Raw genomic sequence first — 10,500 nt, 5'->3', positions numbered from 1 at the left:
CTATGTTGGCATCTGAATCTGAATTATGTGTTTCCCTTAATTATATGTTTTGGTTTTTTAACAAAAAAGTCTAACAGAGATAGAGACCCTCAAATATGTCTACTTCTGGGCCCTATGCCCATTTTCATCTAGGTTTTTACCATGTCAGTGTCCCTTTCTTTCTCAAAACTGCATGAAATCAGTTGACCTATCCATTTCGTAATGTCTTTGGTAATTTTTTCTATCAAATGCTCTAAAGTATATATGAGATCTAAGCGCTTTTTTGGTTGTTGCTGACTTCATATATTTCTTTTAACCATGATATGGTTTTGATGTAGAGGATTATGATTGAGTAAGGGTTGCATTGCTCGATATCTGTTTAGGAGGAGGAGAAGGAGAAAATTGGTGTTAGGGTTGAGAGCTAAAATGCCTGTGAAAAGAGGAGGTTTGTGGAATGGAGGATGGGGAGGTCGGGGTTTTCATCATCGAAAAGTTGTGGTGGGCTTCCTTGTTATCTTTGTGGTAATGCCATTGGTTTTTTTGGTAGCTAGGTTTCATCACTATGCATCTATATCTGCAACTGGTAAGCTTCTTCCTTCCCTCCTCCCTTGCTAGTAAGCTTCTTCCTGCCCTCCTCCCTCGTTGGCAAGCTTCTTCCTACCCTCCTCTCTTGTTAGGTTGGTTTTGTCTCTTTATTTGGTGTGGGTCAGTGTTTAGTTTATCTTTATTGGCAAGCATGCCCTTTCTTAATCTCGTAGTATTAAAATGAAGTGTAGACTTCTTATAACATTCAAGTAAGATCTCCATTACATTGAAGTGTAGTCGTCTTATACTATTTTGAAAAGATCCCTTTCATTGAGAACCCACTGAACAATGTATTTATGTGATTTGAGCCTTGGCGGGGAATTATCATCACCCCCGGTTAACGATTGAACAAAGACCCCATGGACCTCCTTCAAAATTTGATTTTCCTTCACCACCCCCGGTTAACCACTAAAACAAAACCCCATGGACCTACTTTGGAATTTGATTTTCCTTTTAGCTTTTTCATAGGATCTGAAGGCGCAGATGTTATCAAACTTACTTTCCTCGCTTATTGTCAAAAGTTTAGCACCTCTAGCATTTTTCCAGACATTTTGCGAGTTTTCTTTATAGGTTTCCTTTCATTTGATCTGTGTGAAGCTGTGAACTCCATCTCTACATTAACACAGTACAATACCTACCAAGAGAAAGATTCAAAGTTTGTACCTCTCTCATGCAAGAGAAAAGGTTTTACCAACTGCCCTTAGGGTAATTTCCCTTGCCAAAGATAATGAAACCATTCATCACGATAGCAAGAAATAACAATGCTCTTTCCATTTTTTAACAAAGGGAAATGCATATGACTGGTAAATTTGTTGGGAAACTGCTTGGTGAATTCGCTATGCACTCCTCATTTTGAGGAGGATGGTACTAAGTGTGCATTGGATTCTGCATAAGCTAGATGGGTATTATAAAAATATATTTGTTAGTAGTTCAGTTCAACATCTTACTCATGCGAATTGAATTTGGGTGGGAAGGGTAACAATCATTCTTCCCGTCCACTCATTATCCAAGCAAGGCCCACTTTCCATCCATAAAGGTAAATCCACTTCTCATAAGTCAAGATAAACCAATTTTGATCCACCCAACCTAGACCCAATTCACAGCGACAATCTTGTTCACCAACTACTTTCTACTATACATATCATTTTCACACTGTTCCCACAGTGTTCAGAGCACATTGGCCAAAAGAAATGATACATATTATACATAACATTTTATTATTGATGTGTAATGAAATCTCGATCTTAGCATATGCATGATAGCAAAGTAGACCCCTTTTAGCGTTTCAGTATTTTTATAGATATTCTTCTCCATCAAGTCTTTCTAGCTGACCTTTTATGAATTTTTTGTCATTTAAAATAGCAGGGCACAACTTCTCAGGAGATGCATCTATTAGAATGGTATTCTCTTTCCACATCTTGAAAACCAATTCATTTTTTCTATGGCCATTTTTTTCTTTTTTCAGGATATGGGCAATGCACTTGCACTTACGTTAGTCTAATCCTAGAAAATAAATAGTGTCCCTAAACTGAAATTTAATCGACCTGAGTGGATTGAAATAGAGAGGAATTATTGAGGATACTGGAGCTTTGTCATATGTTTAAAATCACTCTTATCTATTTATCTGTGGGGTTCACAGGAACATTCAGATGACTGGAGAAAGCAAAGTTTAACAGAGAGCACTGACTCTCTCTTCCTAAAGGAGGCAACTGTAAGAAGCCTACTGCATTTGGATATCTTAAATTTGATTTCTCCCCTATTGAGCAGAGAATTGAAAATAAATTTTATTTACTGGGCAGGAGATTGATGTCATAACAGCTAACACAGAGGACTCGGGAACTCTAAACTTAAATATTGTTGGACAAAATGATTTATCTTCATCATCGATATTAGAAAAGCCCTCCGAAGTAAACCAAAGGGATATTACTAACTCTGAGGTACAATTGGTGAAGATTTTGGTTATTTTCTCTATTGAACATGTAAGGAAACCTGTGTGATGATGATCTATGTAGTTGAGTAGGGTTGTATTAAGGAGGAAGTGAAAACTAACATTGGTAAGGGTGCTTCTCTATTTCTAATGGTGTACATCAAGCAGAGGCAAGCAACTTCTAGAGATAGATTAGAAAAGTTACATTCACAACAAGATGGTGCGATCTTCAATGAAGAAGGCAAGGAAAATCCAAAGGGGGGTAAAATGAATGACGAGGTGCAGAAAAAAACTTCCAATGATGAAGAACTTCTTACAAGGTTTCAAGAGGATGACATAGGAAGTGAACATCAAGACGTCAAAGAGAATGCTCTTGATGGTAAGTTTTGATTTTCCCTGGTTAACTGATCTATGATGTTGGTAGCCTACTGTAAGGTAATGTCTAGTCAAACTCTCAGGACAATGGCTATTGTAATGCAGACCATTTTCAACTTGAGCAAAGTCCAACAAAAGTTTTGTAGAGGGTAAAATTCTTTGCTGCACTAGATCACTACTTTTTGTTCTCATGGAAAAGGGAATTGTTATATTATTTTCCAAAATCATTTTTAAATGTTACTTCTCCAATAGAAAAAATTTATATTTCTTATATTTTAACATAGTATGCTTTAATTTATAGTATTTTAATGCTTACAACAATTGAGACAAAAGAGGAGGGAGAAAATGTCAACAGAGTTGATTCAACAGGATGAAGAAAAACGAGTTGAGCTTGAAAACATAGTAATTAAATGTTCCAAGGAGGTAGATTCTGTTGTCTTGGGAAAATACAACATTAGGAGGTGGGAGAATGAGAACGAGAATTTTGACTCCACTGTTAGATTGATGCGAGACCAACTGATCATGGCTAGGGTGTATTCAAGCATTTCCAAGAAGGAATAATCTTGATTTATACCATGAATTGATGCTTCGTATTAAAGAATGTCAGCGTACATTAGGTGAGGCTAATGTAGATTCTGATCTACCTCAAAGGTAACAGTTTTTGCATTAGCTGCTTCTAAATCAAGAGTAGTAAGTTCTTCCATTTACATTTGGTGTTCATATCCTTTGTTTCTTTTAAAGTTGCAGTCTGTGTGTCAATCTTTCTACTTTTCATTCTCTTTTTCATGGTTGATAATTGATATGAATGTTTCAGTGCACCTGAGAAGATCAAGGCTATGGGTCATGTCTTATCCAAGGCTAGAGAACAATTTTATGACTGTGCAACAGTAACAAAGAAGTTGCGAGCCATGCTTCAGTCTGCAGACGAGAAAGTAAGGGCCTTGAAAAAGCAAAGTACATTTTTAAGCTAACTGGCAGCAAAGACTGTTCCCAAGGGCCTGCACTGTTTGTCCATATGATTGACCATGGATTATTACTTTCTTGCCCTTGAAAAGCGAAATTTCCTAAAAAGGACAACTTGGAGGATCCAACTCTTTATCACTATGCATTACTTTCTGACAATATATTGACTGCATCTGTGGTTGTGAATTCAACTGTCATGAATGCTAAGGTGAAGTGCTATTAATTTAAAATACTCTAAAGTTTGGAAGTCCCACAATTTTGTTCCATTTTACACATAATATTTGGATCTCATTGTAGTTTATTTACTTGTGTTTGCAATAATCTCAGAAACATGTATTTCATCTTGTCACAGAGAAGTTAAATTTTGGGGCCACAAAAATGTGGTTTTTACTTAATCCCCCAAGGAGAGCTACGATACATATAGCAAATGTTGATGATTTTAAATGCCTCAATTCCTCATATTTCCCTGTGCTTCGCCAACTTGAATCCGCAGCTATGAAAGAGTATTATTTCAAGGCAGATCACTCGACTACACTCTCAGCACGTTCCTCCAATTTGAAATATATAAATCCAAAATATTTATCCATGCTAAATCATCTTCGTTTCTATCTTCCACAAGTTTATCCCAAAATAGACAAGATCCTTTTCTGGGATGATGATATTGTGGTGCAGAAAGATTTGATGCCCTTGTGGTTAGTAGATCTTCATGGAAAGGTTAATGGTTCAGTGGAAACTTGTGGAGAAAGCTTTCGTCGGTTTGACAAATACCTTAATTTTTCCAATGAGCACATAGCCAGCCACTTTGATCCTAATGTTTGTAGTTGGGCATATGGGATGAATGTATTTGATCTCAAAGAATGGAAGAAACAAGATATAACTGGAATATATCACAAGTGGCAGAACATGGTAAGTGTGTAGTGTGGTTTATTTATGCTAATTCATGTGATGCTTACTTTAAAGTATTTGAAGTAAATCTGAAGTAATTAGCTAGAAAACTTAATGAGTTTTCTTTGTTCGATTTCTAAGTTTTTCTTTTATTGTATGTCAGAATGAGGATAGAGTGTTGTGGAAGCTTGGAACACTACCCCCTATATTTTTTCATTGGCTGCTTCTAAATCAATAGTAGTAAGTGCTTCCATTTGAATTTGGTGTTCATATCCTTTGTTTCTTTTAAAGTTGCAGTCTGTGTATCAATATTTCTTCTTTTCATTCTCTTTTTCATGACCGATAATTGATATGAATGTTTCAATGCACCTAAGAAAATCAAGGCTATGGGTCATGTCCTATCCTAAGCTAGAGAATAATTTTATGGCTGTGCGACAATAACAAAGAAGTTGCAAGCCATGCTTCAGTATGCAAATGAGAAAGTAGGGACCTTGGAAAAGCAAAGTAAATTTTTAAGTTAGGTGGCAACAAAGTCTGTTCCCAAGGGCTTGCATTGTCTGTCCATGCGATTGAACATAGATTATTACTTTCTTCCTCTTGAAAAGCGATAATTTCCTAAAAAGGACAAGTTGGAGAAACCAACTCTTTATCGCTATGCATTATTTTTTGACAATGTATTGGCTGCATTTGTGGTTGTGAATTCAACTGTCATGAATGCTAAGGTGAAGTGTTACTATTTTAAATTATTATAAAATTTGGAATTCCAACATTTTTGCTGCATTTTACATTTAATATTTGGATCTCATTGTAGGTGATTTACATGTGTTTGCAGGAATCTGAGAAACATGTATTTCATCTCAGCACAGACAATTTAAATTTTGGGGCCATGAAAATGTGGTTTTAGCTTAATCCCCCAGGGAAAGCTGCGATACATGTAGAAAATGTTGATGATTTTAAATGGCTCAATTCCTCCTATTGCCCTGTGCTTTGCTAACTTGAATCCGCAGCTATGAAAGAGTATTATTCCAAGGCAGATCACTTGACTACACTCTTAGTGCATTCCTCCAAGTTGAATATATAAATCCAAAATATTTATCCATGCTAAATCATCTTCGTTTCTAACTTCCACAAGTTTATCCCAAAATGGACAAGATCCTTTTCTTGGATGATGATATTGTGGTGCAGAAAGATTTTCCACCCTTGTGGTCAGTAGATCTTCATGGAAAGGTTAATGGTTCAGTCGAAACTTGTGGAGAAAACTTTTGCCAGTTTGACAAATACCTTAATCTTTCCAATCCGTACATAGCCAGGTACTTTGATCCTAATGCTTGTGGTTGGGCATATGGGATGAATGTATTTTATCTCAAAGAATGGGAGAAACAAGATATAACTAGAATATATCACAAGTGGCAGAACACAGTAAGTGTGTAGTGTGGTTTATTTATGTTAATTCCTCTGATGCTTACTTTAAAGTATTTAAAGTAAATCTGAAGTAATTAGCTAGAAAACTTAATGGGTTTTTCTTTGTTCGATTTCTAATTTTTTCTTTTATCGTATGTTAGAATGAGGATAGAGTGTTGTGGAACTTGGAACACTACCCCCTAGATTGAACGTTTTTTTCGCTTGACCCATCCTTTGGACAAGTCTTGGCATTTGCTGGGTTTAGGATATAATCCTAGTGTGGACTGTTCAGAAATTGACAATGCAGATGTTTTTCATTACAATGGGAACATGAAACCTTGGTTAGAGCTGGCAATGATGAAGTGCAGGCCTTACTAGAAAAAATATATAAAATATGATCATCCTTTCTTACAACAGTGCAATATAAATGAATAGTTGTGACCTCAATATTCATACTGCAATAGATTGTCAAATGTAAAGTGTAAAGGCCCTAATTCTGGTTGATAATTCATTCTAATTCATTTGTTTTTGGACTTCAACAGAAGGTTTCTAGTTTATCGCTTAATGAGTCAGGTTTTTGGAGGTGCAATGGCCTAGCCAAGTTTAAGATTTACAAATTTTATGTCCTTATTGTATTCCTTCATAGTTGGAAGTAAACTCCTATATAAGTATTCTTTTCTTTGTTAGTTAATATTTATCTTTCATCAAGTAATTACACAAATTGTTCTTCCAAGAACACAAAGAAGTGCGAGACACAGAGATTTAGGCTTTCAAGCTAGGGAAAAACCTCTCAATAGGGGAAAATCCAACAATCCTCCTCTTATTGAATTTATTCAAAATGAGATATCCAATACAAGACCAAAGAATCCCTCCAAGTCAGCCCTCCTCTTTAAGTCAAGGTCAATAGTTGAGTCTCTACCTAGTCAAGGTCGGAAGCAGCTTCTGAATTTCTATACTTATTGCAAGTTTAGTCTCTTGTTATAATATGTTGACTTCCAATTACAGACTCTTTGCCTTCTATTACTGATCTTCGGCTACTACAGCAAACTCTTGACTCTTTACCACAGATATTCAAATCTTATTGCAAATAGATAGCTTTAGATGGAGATTCGGCTTAGTCATAGACTTCAGTTTCATCAAGTGTTGTAGACTTCTTTTTATCCTCAGTTTTTCTTGTCCCGTTGGATTACAGACTTCAAGATTTTTCAATTTCTTGGTTGCTACCCAAAAGAGGTCGAATATAGGATAGAACGCCTGGATATCATTCTCCATGAGCTTTGACTTAACTAAACAAAGAGTGACTATGCCTAGATTATTGCCTTTGTAATGTTGAAATGACCTGCAATCTTTGCCTGTGATAAGATACAATAGCCCTAATTGGACAACACTAAAACTAGCTCAATTCAGTGTTTAACTGCCATGACCAATTCCTTCATTTTCCCATAGTAGCTATGCTGCAATAGTCTCACATGGAGCGAGGGTTAATTTGCACATGGACATCTCTCTTTTAACAATGAAGGCAATGTGCTAGGCTCTCATCTAATACATGTTCCTAAGATATAATAAAATTATAGTGTATGAGTTATCATCATTCTTACTCCTTAGTTATATTATATGTGCTCCCTGCCTTTGTGCTCATGGCTGAAATAAATAACTCTCCATTGAATTCCTATTAGCATCATTCAGAAACTCTTGATTGATTGATGCTCTATGAAATGCATCATCTCTGAGTTACTCATAATCCACTTTCTTGTTGAGTTAGAGATCAACTGCCACGGTTCTAGAGCTGTTGCATTTCCTCAAGCAGTTGCTAATTTGGTTTTTGTACGACTGTTAAGAATTTCTCTCTCCTTACCTGGAGTGTTCTTAAGCTTTCTTGGGTGGATTTCTACTTACTAGAGTCGTTTCCCTCTCCCTTGAGCATTATTTTCATTTTTTGGGGTGAGTTTGAGCTCAATCTTGGTTGTCGAAGAGGCCATAGGTACTAGACAAGGCCATACATAACTGTAGGAGATCATTGGCATTCCAATTTCCTTTCACTCCCATAAATCCATCAAATACATGGGTGCTGAAATCTACAAGGCAAAGCATTCTTGATGTGTATTTATGGTAGATTGTAATTATATTATAATGTTGTTAAATTGAGATTCATTACTTGAGTGATTCAAATTATATGTTGTTCCATTGGTATTGGGAATTGTTACATGAGAACCCATTAACTATAATTATTCACCAATAATATCTAGAGGTTGTTCTGTACTAGAATGATGATTGTTTAGTATGATGTATAATGAGGATAATGTTGAAGAAATGAATGAGGAGAAATCGCATTCAGGGGCAAGTGTGGATGAAATTTGTACTGTAGAAAAAGAAAAGACAATAGTATGGACAAATATGGACAAATTCTAATGAAGAACATGCAACATCAGCCAACCTTGATGAAAACACAAAGTGTGAACAATTTGAGCTGTCAGATTTCGCACTTATTTCATATTCAACTGGTGGATCTATATCTTCTTGTATTGATAATATGGAAGATCAAGATTACATACAACAACGTATACGCAATTTTACCTTAAGGTGAAGTGTTGGGCAAAAGACCCTCAAGGAAAACTCCCCTGAGACAAGTATCAAGTCAGTGAGCAAAAACTCTTGTAAAGATGCTAGCAGTCAATTGTCCAAGGGTGATTTTTGGATGCCCTCACAAGAACTAAAGATTGTATCCCACTATCCAAAGGATCTTCTCTCAACTAAAAATGGTATGCTAATAAATGCTTATGGGAAAAAGGCACAACACATTTATCTTTGGTTGGGAGCTTATCCATATTGCCCATGATGTAAATAGTTATAATGTCATGTTGAGTACCAAAATGGGCAGCCCCAAAACAAGTTAGTGCATTAATAAACGGTACCACCCAAAAACCTTCTATGTCAATACACTGCGCGGGGATTAAGGGGCAGAGTTATTTTGCTTGGGCGGAAGAAAAAATTGAAATCTTTGTTATTTTTCATGTGAATTCCTTTTTTTTTGTGGACTTTTACCATAATCTTGCATGTGAATTCCTTTTTTTTGTGGACTTTTACCATAATCTTGCATGTGAATTCCTTTTTTTTTGGACTTTTACCATAATCTTGCATGTGAATTCCCTTTATTGGTGGACTTTTACAATAATCTTGCATGTGAATTTAGGTATCACATGGAAGGAAAATCTAGTGTGGTTATACGAAAATCTAGTGTATGTGGTATACTTTTTAATTATTATTAATAATAAGGTAATGTTGCATTGAATTTAGGTATCACATGTAACTCTATACTTCCGAAGGAAAATGTGTGGTATATTTTTTAATTATTAGTAATAATAAGGTCTTTTTATGTAAGATAATAATATGTTTGTCTATGTAAGATATTTTGGTTTTGGTAGTATTGTTAATAAATGTTTTTTTTTTTTTTTTTTTTTTGAGAATTTATTTTAATAGAATCACCTTATTTATTATTTTTTTAGAAATGTATTTTTGGTGGTTAATGTTATTAAAAATGTATATAGTTTCATCTAGTATCAAGTGTTTTCATGTAATAATATTAGCTCGATTCATAATAAGATTACTATTATAGATAGTTGTTGGCTATTAAAGATATTTTTAAGGAAAAACAATTGAGCTCAAAATTGGAGGATTTACCCCTCAAATCAGTTGTGATGAATCTCTCATACTACTTTATAAACCATTCATTTGAACATAAGTTGGGTTGGTGGAGAACCTATGGCCTACCTCCTTATATTTTGTTTCAGGTTGAAAAGAGGTTTCATAAAGCCCTTCCTTTGATCCTACGATTTTGTTTTTTAAGGAGTTTGAGATTGTAAGTATTGTAGTCATTTTTAAAATTTCATGAATAAAGGTAGCCTTGATGATCTCATCCACAAATTAAGGCATTGTGTTATGTAAGCTTATCCATGGTTTGTAATTATTAGCATAAGACACCATTAAAATCATGTCAACAGTTGGCATCTTCAATATACAAGTCTCAATAAAATCTATTCAAATGTTGGAAGTAAATCCAAGGATTATAGAAAGACAAATGTGATGGGATGATCAAATTCATGTATACTTTGCAAAGAAAAGGTTGCAAGATAGTTCAAAGATTAACAAGGTGTCACAATCATAACATAACCTTGCACTTGTTGAACCATAGATGGTATGTTGAAGGAGAATGGTAGTTTTAAAAACCATTGGAAAAGCCTCCATGTACCACTCATAAATTGTTATGCTCTTGACCTGCGAGAGATCCCAGAATACCAAATATGCAAAGAAATACAACCCGGAACATAGAACAAAATGAGAAAAACAACAAGTATTTTATTATTTAGAGATGAAAGCAATGTTCACTT

The 10,500-nt window shown here is 35.2% G+C and overlaps 1 pseudogene; it reads left to right on the top strand.

The window, feature by feature from the left end:
• Positions 1–405: 405 nt before the first annotated feature.
• Positions 406–4,952, top strand: LOC149213125 (polygalacturonate 4-alpha-galacturonosyltransferase-like; annotated as a pseudogene).
• The last annotated feature ends 5,548 nt before the right edge of the window (positions 4,953–10,500 follow it).

The sequence above is a fragment of the Pinus tabuliformis genome, chromosome 1_1 (assembly GCF_031772625.1).
Source record: "Pinus tabuliformis cultivar Carrire ecotype Pingquan chromosome 1_1, CPIR1, whole genome shotgun sequence".
NCBI lineage: Eukaryota > Viridiplantae > Streptophyta > Pinopsida > Pinales > Pinaceae > Pinus > Pinus tabuliformis.
The sequence above is the reverse complement of the archived record's forward strand: the minus strand, read 5'-3'. Positions and strand labels throughout refer to the sequence as shown.